This window comes from Zalophus californianus, chromosome 8 (assembly GCF_009762305.2).
Source record: "Zalophus californianus isolate mZalCal1 chromosome 8, mZalCal1.pri.v2, whole genome shotgun sequence".
In the NCBI taxonomy this organism is placed as follows: domain Eukaryota; kingdom Metazoa; phylum Chordata; class Mammalia; order Carnivora; family Otariidae; genus Zalophus; species Zalophus californianus.
This window is the reverse complement of record NC_045602.1, coordinates 88,896,360-88,908,607: the sequence shown is the minus strand read 5'-3', so window position 1 is coordinate 88,908,607 and position 12,248 is coordinate 88,896,360.

The window sequence follows — 12,248 nt, the reverse complement described above, 5'->3', positions numbered from 1 at the left end:
AATCCTAGCCCATTGAAAGAAATGGACTCTTTTTCCTTTCTTCCCACTTTTCTAAACTGATTACTAGACCATAGAGAGCCCAGGAAGGAGAACTTGAAGATGTTCTAGTGAACATCATTGGTCTAGGGGAACAGGTTGAGCAAGAAAATAAGTGAAGTGGGAACCAGGACTTCTGTACAAAGTGCACAGACCAACCTCCTGGGTGTGGTCAGGGTGCCAGGGTAGAACCCTAAACATTACAATTCAGGGTTTATGAATTGGTTTATTAAGTGACCACAGAACGCTCAAGGAAAGCAGGCTCTCAGCACTTGTTCATCAGCCACTTTCCCCTCTCAAGTATCTCTGGGCCAAGTATCTCATGTGTGCTAGGGCTGACCTAGACAGATTCTGATCAAACACTCTCTGTTGGACCCCAGAATGGACATACAAATTTCTGATGATCTGAGATCTGTGCCCTTCCCTTTTCTACTACCTGTATTTCAAGGCTGACTTCATAACTGAGGCTAAGAAGTTCCTTGGGGGGACACCCTTAAAAGTTCAGGGAGAAGGACTGATCACACAAAATGTGGTCTGAGTAGGTCTTTCCCTGCATTGTCACCTCTGGGTAAAGAAGGTCAGACAGCAATATTAGGCCACCTCTAATTTTGCTCATAGACTAGCAGAGGTCCCCTGGACTGGGGAGGACATTCTTATCCTAGGAATGCATCACTAACTCAAGAGAGGAGACCAGATGAGAACATTTGCAGGAGAGCATCAAAGAAGGGACAAGGAAGGAGACCTCCCACTTCACAGAAGGAAAGGAAAGAAATTGTCTAGCAGGGAAATTACCAAAGATTCTGGGAACAAGATGCCTCAGTTTCTGCTATAATTTCCACCAAAGAGTAAATTAATAAACCAGGTGAAGCTTGGTTTCAGGGACTCAATCTACAGAATATGGAGATGGGAGAGGAAGACCCATAGCCCAAATCCACACCAGCGTCAGTGTCTGTGCTGAGCCCAGGCCTGCTAGAATTCAGCTGTCTCTGGGTAAAGGGCAAATTGAAACCTGAAGAACAGGTCATCAGTCCTCAAGAAGAAACAAGGGCTCACATTTACACAAGGAAAGTAATTCCACCTGGGGAGGAACTCAAGGACAAGCAGAGGCCAAAGGTAGAAGTTTGGGGCCTGAGTGCTCTGGGCATTCCCAGGCTGGCCTGAGACAGGATCAGACACCTCAAGAACTCTGGGAAATTCTAAGATCATGAAATGGTTGAGTGATCCCACTTTCATACTCCCCAGGGAATCCACACACCACCCCCCCCCCCCTTCCAAGCCTTGCCAGCCTGGGCCACGAAGGCCAGGATCTTAGGCTGCCCCAGCCCTGCCCGAGGTTGTGTCTGGAGAGTGGCTTTTCCAATGCGCAGTGTCCCCTCACCACAACCTACCCCCCCAGAAACCTTTTACTACAATCAGAGAACATGGATTCATTCTTACAAGGACACATCTTCTTTTTTAAAAAAGTTTTTATTTAAATTCAATTAGCCAACATATGTAGAGTTCAATAATTTATCAGTTGCATATAACACCCAGTGCTCATCACATCACATGCCCTACTTAATGCCCATCACCCAATTACCCCATCCCCCCCACCCACTTCCTCTCCAGCAACACTCAGTTTGTTTCCTATAGTTAAGAGTCTCTCATGGTTTCTCTCCTTTTCTGATGACACCCTGTTCAGTTTTCCCTCCCTTCACCTATGATCCTCTATGCTATTTCTTATATTCCACATATGAGTGAAACCATAGGATAATTGTCTTTCTCTGTTTGACTTATTTTGCTCAGCATACTACCCTTCAGTTCCATCCATACCAGTGTAAATGGTAAGATTTCATCCTTTCTGATGGCTGAAAATATTCCATTGTGTATATATATATACCATATTTCTTTTCTTTTAAGTATTTATTTTTGAGAGAGAGAGAGAGCAAGAGCACGAGCAGGGGGGAGGGACAGAGAGAGAAGCAGGCTCCCCGATGATCAGGGAGCCCAAAGCAGGACTCGATCCCAGGACCCCATGGTAGGTACTTGTTAAGGCTCTGATGTATCTATGATGTACATCTGTTTTGAAGACAACTTTGTACTCAACAATGAATTCTCCCTACTGAAGCCCCTCTCATAAGGTTTCCCCTTCGGGCCTACATTGGCAATATGATTCTATCTCTTTTTAACAGGCAAAAACTAAGAGAATAAGCAAGTTGATAGTTGTCAGGGGCTGGGGGAGGAAAGATTAAGGAGTAATTGGTTAATGGGTATGGAGTCTCCTTTGAGTGTGATAAAAATGCTTTGGAAGTAGTAAAGGTGATGATTGTACAATATGAAAGTACTAAAAGCCACTGAATTGTACACTTTATGATGGCTAATGTTATATGAAATGTTATATATATTTGAGAGAGAGAGTGAGAGAGTGATCACAAGCAGGGGGAGCTGCAGGCAGAGGAAGAAGCAGGCTCCCAATAAGCAAGGAGCCCGATGTGGGACTCAATTCCAGGACCCTGGGATCATGACCTGAGCTAAAGGCAGATGCTTAACCGACTCAGCCACACTGAACTTCCCCTCAATAAAAATTTTTTTAATTAAGGAAACAGGTTGATTCCATTATTAGGATTCATTTGTGGCAAGAAATGCCATTTTTTCACTTCTGGAGAGAAATCCTTGGCAAAAGACATATTCTTCATGTATCAGGAGACCCCTCAAGATCTCTGATACTAAAGGTACTAGAGAAGAATGTGTAATCTGTTGCTTTGGGATGAAATGTTCTGAATATATCTGTGAAGTCCATCTGGTCCAGTGTGTCATCTAAAGCCTTTATTTCCTTGTTGATCTTTTGCTTTGATGACCTGTCCATTTCAGTGAGGGGGATGTTAAAGTCCCCCACTATTATTGTATTGTTGTCGATGTGTTTCTTTGCTTTTGTTATTAATTGCCTTATATAATTGGCTGCTCCCATGTTAGGGGAAGAGATATTCAAAATTGTTAGATCTTCTTGTTGGATGGACCCTTTAAGTATATATAGTGTCCTTCCTCATCTCTTTGGTTTAAAATCTAATTTGTCTGACATAAGGATTGCCACCCCAGCCTTCTTTTGATGTCCATTAGCATGGTAAATGGTTTTCCACCCCCTCACTTTCAATCTGGAGGTGTCTTTGGGTCTAAAATAAGTCTTTTGCAGACAGCATATCGATGGGTCTTGTTTTTTAATCCAATCCAATACCCTGTGTCTTTTGATTGGGGCATTTAGCCCATTTACATTCAGAGTAACTATTGAAAGATAGGAGTTTAGTGCCTATAAGGTGACTGTTACTGTATATTGTCTCTGTTCCTTTCTGGTCTATGTTACTTTTAGGCTCTCTCTTTGCTTAGAGGACCCCTTTCAATATTTCTTGGAGGGCTGGTTTTGTATTTGCAAATTCTTTTTGTTTGTCCTGGAAGCTTTTGATCTCTCCTTCTATTTTCAATGACAGCCTACCTGGATATAGTATTCTTGGCTGCAATTTTTCTCGTTTAGTGCCCTGAATATATCATGCCAGTCCTTTCTGGCCTGCCAGGTCTCTGTGTATAGGTCTGCCACCAATCTAATATTTCTACCATTGTAGGTTACAAGCTCAGGTCTTGTCCTGAGCTGCTTTAAGGATTTTCACTTTGTTTCTGAGACTTCTAAGTTTTACTATTAGCTGTTGGGGTGTTGACCTACCTTCACTGAGTTTGTGGGGGGTTCTCGGTACCTCCTGGATTTTGATGCCTGTTTCCTTCCCCAAATTAGGGAAGTTCTGTGCTATAATTTGCTCTAATATACCTTCTTCCCCTCTCTTTCTTCTTCTTCTGGGATCCCAATTATTCTAATATTGTTTCATCTTATGGTAACACTTATCTGTCAAATTCTGCCCTCATGATCCAGTAGTTATTTATCTTTTTCTCAGCTTCTTTATTCTCCATCATTTGGTCTTCTATATCACTAATTCTCTCTTCTGCCTCATTATCTTAGCAGTTAGAGCCTTCATTTTTGTTCACACCTCATTAATAGCCTTTTTGATTTTTACTTGGTTAGATTTTATTTCTTTTATTTCTTCAGAAAGGGATTTTCTAGTATCTTCTATGCTTTTTTCAAGCCCAGCTAGTATCTTTATAATCATCATTCTGAACTCTAGTTCCAACATCTTACTAATGTCCGTATTGATTAGGTCCCTGGCAGTCAGTACTGCCTCTTGTGTTTTTTTTTTTTTTTTTGAGTTGAGTTTTTCCATCTTGTCATTTTGTCCAGAGAAAAACAGATGAGTGAGAGAACAAAATGCTAAAAGGGTAATAATGACCCCAGAAAAATATACACCATATATATATATATATATATATATATATATATATATATATATATCAGGAGGGACCCAAAACTGGGGTCAGGGGGGAAGGGGAAAAAAAGAAAAAGAATATGATCAGGCTGGTGAATAGAACAGAGCCACAGACTAGATTTTGGGCATATTTTGGTCTGTTAGAAGAAAGTGTCCCAAAATTTTAAAGAAAGAAAAGCTTATATATGTACAAAAATAAGGGTAAATACAATGAAGGGATGGAATATGACTGTAAAGATGAAAATTATAAAAGATTTTATAAAAGGAATTGATAAGATAAGAAGTTGGTTTTAAAAAGAAGGAAGAGGTTTAAAAAAAAAGAGAGAGAGAATGTGATCAGGCAGGAGACTAGAACAAAGCCATACACTAGAGATTTAGGGTATATTTTGTTCTGTTAGAAGAAACTGTATCCCAAAATTTTAAAGAGAGAACTTATATATATACCAACAATAAGGTTAACTACTATGAAGGGATAGAATATGACTCTAAAAATGAAAAATAAAAAAGATTTTTTAAAAAAGTGATTGATAAGATGGTTGAAAAAGAGAAAAAGAAAAATTCAAAAAAGAAAAGAAATTTTAAAAAATTAACTTTGAAAGACTAAAGGAATGGAAAAAAAAAAAAACATGAATTCTATGTGCTATATTCCCCTAGCACTGGTGTTCTGCAGTTCTCACTGATTGATTGATTGGTAAACTTGGTCTTGGTTGGATGTTCTTGCTGATCTGGGGGAGGGGCCTGTTGCAATGATTCTCAAATGTCTTTGCCCAAGGTGGAACTGCCCCACCCTTGCCAGGGGCCAGGCTAAATAATCTGCTCGGGTTTGCTCTCATTAGCTTTTGTTCCCTGAAACCTTTCCATATAGCTTTGGAGGACAAGAATGAAAATGGTGGCCTCCCAATCCCTGGCCCTGGAGGAGCCAAGAACTCGGGGCCCCACTCCTCGGTGAGCCCACAGAGAAAAACAGTCAATCACTCCACTCCTGTCTCCCTGGTCTCTGGCTGCACTCCTTGCTCACCCGGCCTGTGACCAAGCATTTCTATCTCTGGCACATGACCACATTTGGAGTCTCCAAACCCAGTAGATTCCTGTGGCGTGCTCCCGTGCCATTCCTCCCCGGGGAGGAAGGGGAGTCTCTCTGGACCTGCCACTTTTTGGGTCCCTACTCAAAGAGCAGTGGCCCAACTGTGCCATGGATCACAGTTTATGGCACCCCCAAGCTAAGAGCCCACTCCTCGGCTCAGTCTTTGCAGCCGGCTTCCCTGATCCTGGGAACTCTGCCACACTCAGGCACCCCCGGTCCTTCTGTGACCCCGAGGGTCCTGAGACCATACTGTCCCAGCGAGGGGTCCACCCTCCCACTCAGCCACTGGAGTGATGTCCCTCAGTGGAGCAGACTTCTAAAAGTTCCGATTTTGTGCTCCACTGCTCTATCACTTGCTGGTAGCCTGCTCCCTCTCCTCACAGTCTATCTTCCTGAATATCGCCTGGGATTCACTTCTCTGCACATCTTACCTTCCAGAAAGTGGTCGCTTTTCTGTTCATAGAGTTGCTTCTATTCTTTTCTTTGATCTCCTATTGAGTTTGTAGGTGTTCAGAATGGTTTGATCCCTATCTAGCTGAATTCCTGGGACCAGATGAATTTAGCTCTCCTACTCCTCTGCCATCTTGCTCCTCCCCCCTCTGAAAATTTTTTTACCTAACAAGACAGAAATGCTCACTCTTGCCAATTTTATTCAACAAAGTACTGGAATTCATAACCACAACAATTAGGCAAGAAAAAGAAATAAAAGGTATTGAAATTGGAAAAGAGGTATAACTGTCACTATTTGCAGATGACATGATACTATATACTAAAACCCTAAAGACCAGCGGAAAAAACTACTAAAATTAATAAATGTATTCAGTAAAATTGCAGGATACAAAATTATATACAGTAATTGCTTGAGTTTCTATATACCAATACTGAGCTAACAGAAAAAGAAATTAAGAAAACTATCCCATTTATAATTGCATCAAAAAGAACAAAATACCTAAGAATAAACTTAACCAAGGAGATTTACCTTGACCTGTACTCTGAAAGCTATAAAATAATGATGAAAGAAACTGAAGATCACACAAAGAAATGGAAAAACATTCCATGCTCATGCAAATATTGTTAAAATGTCTATTCGACCCAAAGCAATCTACATATTTATTGCAATCCCTAAATGCCAACAGCATTTTTCACAGAACTAGATCAATCTTAAAATGTGTATGGAACCACAAAAGACCTTGAATACACAAAACAACCTTGAAAAAGAAAAGCTGAAGGCATCACAATTCCAGACTTCAAGTTTTATTACAAAACTGTAGTAACCAAAACAGTATGGTACTGACATAAAAATAGACACAAAGATCAATGGATCAAAATAGAAAACCCAGAAATAAACCCACAAGTATATGGTCAATTAATCTTCAACAAAGCAGGAAAGAATATCCAATGGGAAAAAAATCTCCTCAAATGCTGTTAGGAAAACCGGGCAGCTACATGCAAAAGAATGAAACTGGACGACTTTCCTATACCATACACAAAAATAAACTCAAAATGGATTAAATACCTAAATGTGAGACCTGAAACCATAAAAATCCTAGTAGAGAGCACAGGCAGTAATTTCTCTGACATTGGTCATAGCACATTTGTCTAGATAATCTCCTGAGGCAAGGAAAATAAAAGCAAAAATAAACTATTGTGACTACATCAAAATGAAAAGCTTCTGCACAGCAAAGGAAACAATCAACAAAACTAAGAGGCTACCTACGGAATGGGACAAAATATTTGCAAATGACATATCCAATAAATGTTAGTATCCAAAATATATAAAGAACTTAAATACCCTAAAAACAAATAATCCAATTATAAAATGGGCAGAAGACATGAACAAACATTTTTCCAAAGAAGACATAAATATGGCCAACAGACACATGAAAAGATGTTAATCAACGTTTACCATTGGGGAAATGCAAATCAAGACTGGAGCTATCACCTCACACCTGTCAGAACGGCTAAAGTCAACAACACACAAAATAACAGGTGTTGGCAAGGATGCAGAGAAAGGCGAATGCTTGTGTACTGTTGGTGGGAATGCAAACTGGTGCAGCCACTGTGGAAAGCAGTATAGAGGTTCCTCAAAAAATTAAAAATAGAACCACTCTGATTCAGCAATCACACTATTGAGTATTTATCCAAACAAACACCAATTTAAAGGGACACATGCACCCCAATATTTAGTGCTTTTCTTAGTGCATTATCTACAATAGCCAAATTATGGAAACAGTCCGTGTCCATCAACCAATGAATGGATAAAGAGGATGCAGTATGTATGTATATACAATGGAATATTGCTCAGCCATAAAAAAGAATGAAATCTTGCCATTTGCAATGATGTTGATGGAGCTAGACAGTACAATGCTAAGCCAAATAAGCCAGTCAGAGAAAGACAAATACCATATGATTTCACTCATAGGTAGAATTTAAGAAACAAAATAAATGAGCAAAGGGGGGGAAAAAAAGAAGCAAACCAAGAAACATACTCTTAACTATAGGAAAACAAACTGATGGTTACCAGAAGGGATGGGGGGGGGCGATGGGTGAAACAGTTGATGAGAATTAAGGAGTGCACTTGTTGTGATGAACACTAGGTAAGGTACAGAATTGTTGAATCACTATATTACACATCACATGTAACACTGTATTTTAACCAAGTGAAATTAAAATAAAAATTTTTTAAATAAATAAAAGACATATAGTCAAGATTGAGAAAGCCTAGCACACATTTAACAAGATTTCAAGAAAATGAGAAAATAGAATGGGAGCAGGGAAGGATAAGGAGGGATTATTCAAAAATATAATAGCTAAACATTTTCCAGAAGTGATAAAAGATCAAACTCTCAAATTAAGGAAGTGCAATAAACTCAAGCAAAATAAAATACAAAAAATCCACACCTGGACACATCCTAGGAAAACCACAGATCATCCAAGACATAAACAAGATCTCAAAAGCAGCTAGCAAATCAAGATACATTACTTTTGAAGGGTTAATGATTAGACTGACCTCAGGATGAATCCGGAAGACAGTAAAATGATACCCTTGAAGAACTAAGAAAAAATAACGTCAACCTAGAACTACACACCAAAAAAACTTGCATTCGAGATTAAGAATGACATAAAGATACTTTCCAACAAATAGAAATGAAGAAACTTCCTATCAGAAAAAGAATCTTGGGACTAGCCCTGTAATAAAGTAGTTCTTTCGGGGTTTATGGGATGCCTTTATGAAACAGATGTCAAGCTTTCCTGAGTGATGAGCAAGCAACATGCCTAGCAACCTCATCCCAATTAGCTACCTATGGGACATTGAGGCAGCTGAGTAACTCTGTAGAGCCCTAGTTTCCTTATTTGTGAAAGTGAAGATAATAACACCTACTGCAGGGATTTGCTTCGAAAATTAAATAAGACCAGGTATATTGCACATAGAAGGATCATCATAGATGTTTGTTGAAACTGAAAAGTGTGAATTGGAAATCCTGAGTGCCAGAACTTCCCCTGCATGACTTTGCTTCTCCCCTTGTCATCCAGACCGGTGGTTATGAGTTATTCTGAGAACACATTTCCTCCTGAAGAGGTCATGCTTAGTGCTTTTCTAAAGGGAAGTCTTAGGTAGCCAGGCATTTGTATTAATTGGTTTGCCTTGAAAAGTCAGTGATATTAAAAACTAAGCCCTGAGTTAGACCAGGCCCATTGCATGCACTCCCATGCATCAAGCTATTGTCAGATGTGCCCTCTGAGGACAGGTCACTCGTGTCCCACTGGACCTGAGCCTCTGGTTGTGCTGGGAGTTTGTGAAAAGGCAAAGCAGTCATCCCACCCCCATGTGCAAAATGTGCTACATGAGGGAAAGTAGCAGGACTAAAGGGCCTTTAGTAAGCAGAGGTGGTGAAAAAGACATAGGCTTTCGAGTCCCACAAGACTTCACCTGGAATCACAGCTCCAACAGTTATTGGCTAGGTGACCAAAGTAAGACCTCAGTCTTGGCCTTCATCTTCCCATCTGTAAAATGGGAAAAATAAAACCAATCTCACAGAATTATCAGGACCATTCCATTCCAAAGTCCATTGTTTCCCAAGGCTATGTGTGTTCCTGTTGTTTATCAAATAAGTTATGATGTAGACCACAATGAACATATTTATTTTAATATTTAAGTGTTTATTTTAATATATTAGAAAAATGCTGGTTTTCTTTTTATAGTAAAAAATATGAGTTGATTTAAAGGAAAACATTAGGAAGCTACCAGTTTAGTATCAGGCAGACATAGCAGGAACTGTGAAGGTGGTACAGAGTCGTTGCAGTTTGGGAAGCACTGTGTAGGATGTGCTGGAAGGATGTGTACGTGCCCACACCGTAAGCTTCCTGATAGTTGGGACTCCGTCTGGCCTGTTATTCTTGTAGTCCCAGTGCTCAGCACAGGCTGGATACATGGCAGGAGCCAAGTACAGTCTTGTGAGTTAACTGATTAACAGGGAGTAAGTACTCTGTGAATGTGGCATCTCTTCCTTTCCTCTCTGTTCAATCAGATCTCCTCAGAAACCCCAAAGTCTTCTAAGTTTATCCTGGAGCTAGCTGTTATAGTCACATCTCCCTCACAGCAGGTGCATTTCTTGTGGTATAGAAGGTTCCCTACCCTCAAGAGCAGCTTGCACATTCAGCCCCCTTTGGGGGCTTTCTCCTGGCCACAAGCCTTTGGAAAATTTTTTTAAAATAAATCTTTCAAGATTCCTTGTTTAGCAGGGTTGGTAATGTTAAGTAGCTTACCAGCTAGCTAGTAACAAGAATGGTTAGTGATCACACCCGTCTAATCCTCACAATTCACAAAAGGATCCTAAAGGATCCATTTTGCCAAAGAGAAAAAAACAGCCTCAGAAAGGCATAGTTATCTGCCCAGGATCATTACATTATTCTGCCCTCACCCCCTCTTTAAAGGATTAAATGAGATGCAGATTGTAAGGGCACTTTATAGACTCAGTACTAAGTCACAGAAGAACTTTGCTCTCACAATCGGTATGACTACTGTAACCAGTCAGTGTGTCTCTTTCCCAGTTGGGCCACAAGGTAAAGCCAGAGTTCTTTTACACTAGCACCTTTCCAGCTGGGCAGGAAACAAGGCCTGTTTTCATGGGCCCTCTCTCCAGTTTCCTCCAGCACCCTCAGGAGAGTGTCTGCAGGCTTCCCATCCCCTCTGCCCACCTCCAGTTCCCAACCACTGCTACTTCTGGGTCCTTCCTGTCTCCCTATGCCCACAGCACATTCTTCAAGGTGCTTGTCCTCCAAATTATAACGATTTGCCCTAAGCTTGGACACAGGGCCCTTCTTTTACTCTCCAAATCAGAGCCAAGGGCCAGGTAGGCTGAGGCATGGATCTGAGAATCCCTTCCTCAGCCACCTCAGTGCAAGCCTATCCTGAGGCAGGGCCAGTTGACTGCTCTGCCTGCCACTCTTTCTGGCTCCCTCTGAGTCAAGAAGTCCCCAATTCCTCAGCCCCAGGGTGTGTGCCCTGCCCTCTTGGCCAGGCCTGTTTGGTCTCCCTGACATAACTGAAAGCAGACAACCCTGTCCTTCCCCGGAGACTCAGGCCCCAGCAGCAGGGTGCCGCAGGAGGCAGGATCCCATTCTCGGCAACAAGTTTCCCAGGGTAGTTTATTTCATCGCAGCACCATGGGGTTCACTGAGGTCCATAGAAATCCACATTTAGGAAGAACATTTGCCAATTTTCCAAAAGCAAAAAAAAAAAAAAACCTCATCACATCTGTTGCAGCCACTGCTTTTACATTCAGGGTGACTTATGTTTCCTCCACAGCAGGTTGCTGATCTTTAATCCCCTACTCCCCTTTGATTAATTGGTAATCAAAGCTTCCATTTTAGAGATTTCCCCAAAACAAAGTGAGTATATCTCAAAAGTGATCAATGTTTCCAAATCCCAAATCTGATCACTGCCAGCAGCCAGATAATGGCCGTTCTCTCTCTAAAAGAAGAGTGGCTCGCGGTTGCTCTTCTGGGGGCTTCGATAATTACACCAGGTACCGGGGTGTACCTGGCAGGCGGCGCCACGTGGGGTTCACCGGCACTGCAAGCCAAAAGTGGAGGCTGTGGAGCTCCCATGGTTCCAGGCAGGCGCCTCGCGGCTTGTCCCCCACCACCAGAGGGGCCCGGCACCGGCCTTGGGAGGAAGTCACAGCTCCACGGTCCGGTGACAGCCAGCGCCTCCCCCAGCTGCCTCCAAGGCTGCGGGGGTGGGGGGGCATGACTACAGATCCCCGCCCCACATCGGGATGCAAGACCCAACCAGAACCCAAACAGTTCTTTTCATTGGTTGCTTTTTGCATTTGTCCGTAAGGTGGCACACTCAGAGAGGCAGAAAGGGCTCTGATTTCCTCTGAGAAAAAGTCAAGCATGGAACTGAAAGTTTATGGAAAGGGCCCTGAAGTCTGGATGGCTGCTTCTGTCAGGCTGGCACTCCCGCCCCAGAAGCCTGACGGCAGCAAGTGGGTCACTCTTAGGACCTGTGTCCCTGTCTCTGCAGCCTCCACACCCTCACTCTCTGCACCCTCCGCACCCTCTCTGCACCGACCCAACGGCTTGTCATCGGGTTTAAGGCATCTGCTATTGAGGCTTCCATGACTCCCCGAGGCCTCTGTGTTAGACACCAACTTCTTGGCACTGGCTTCTTTGGGGCTCTTGCCCTCCCTATCCTGCCTCTGGCTTCCTATGCCTACTTACTTCTGAATCAGTCCCCAAGCGGTCTTCTGCCTCCATATCCAAGCTTCTCCCCAGGA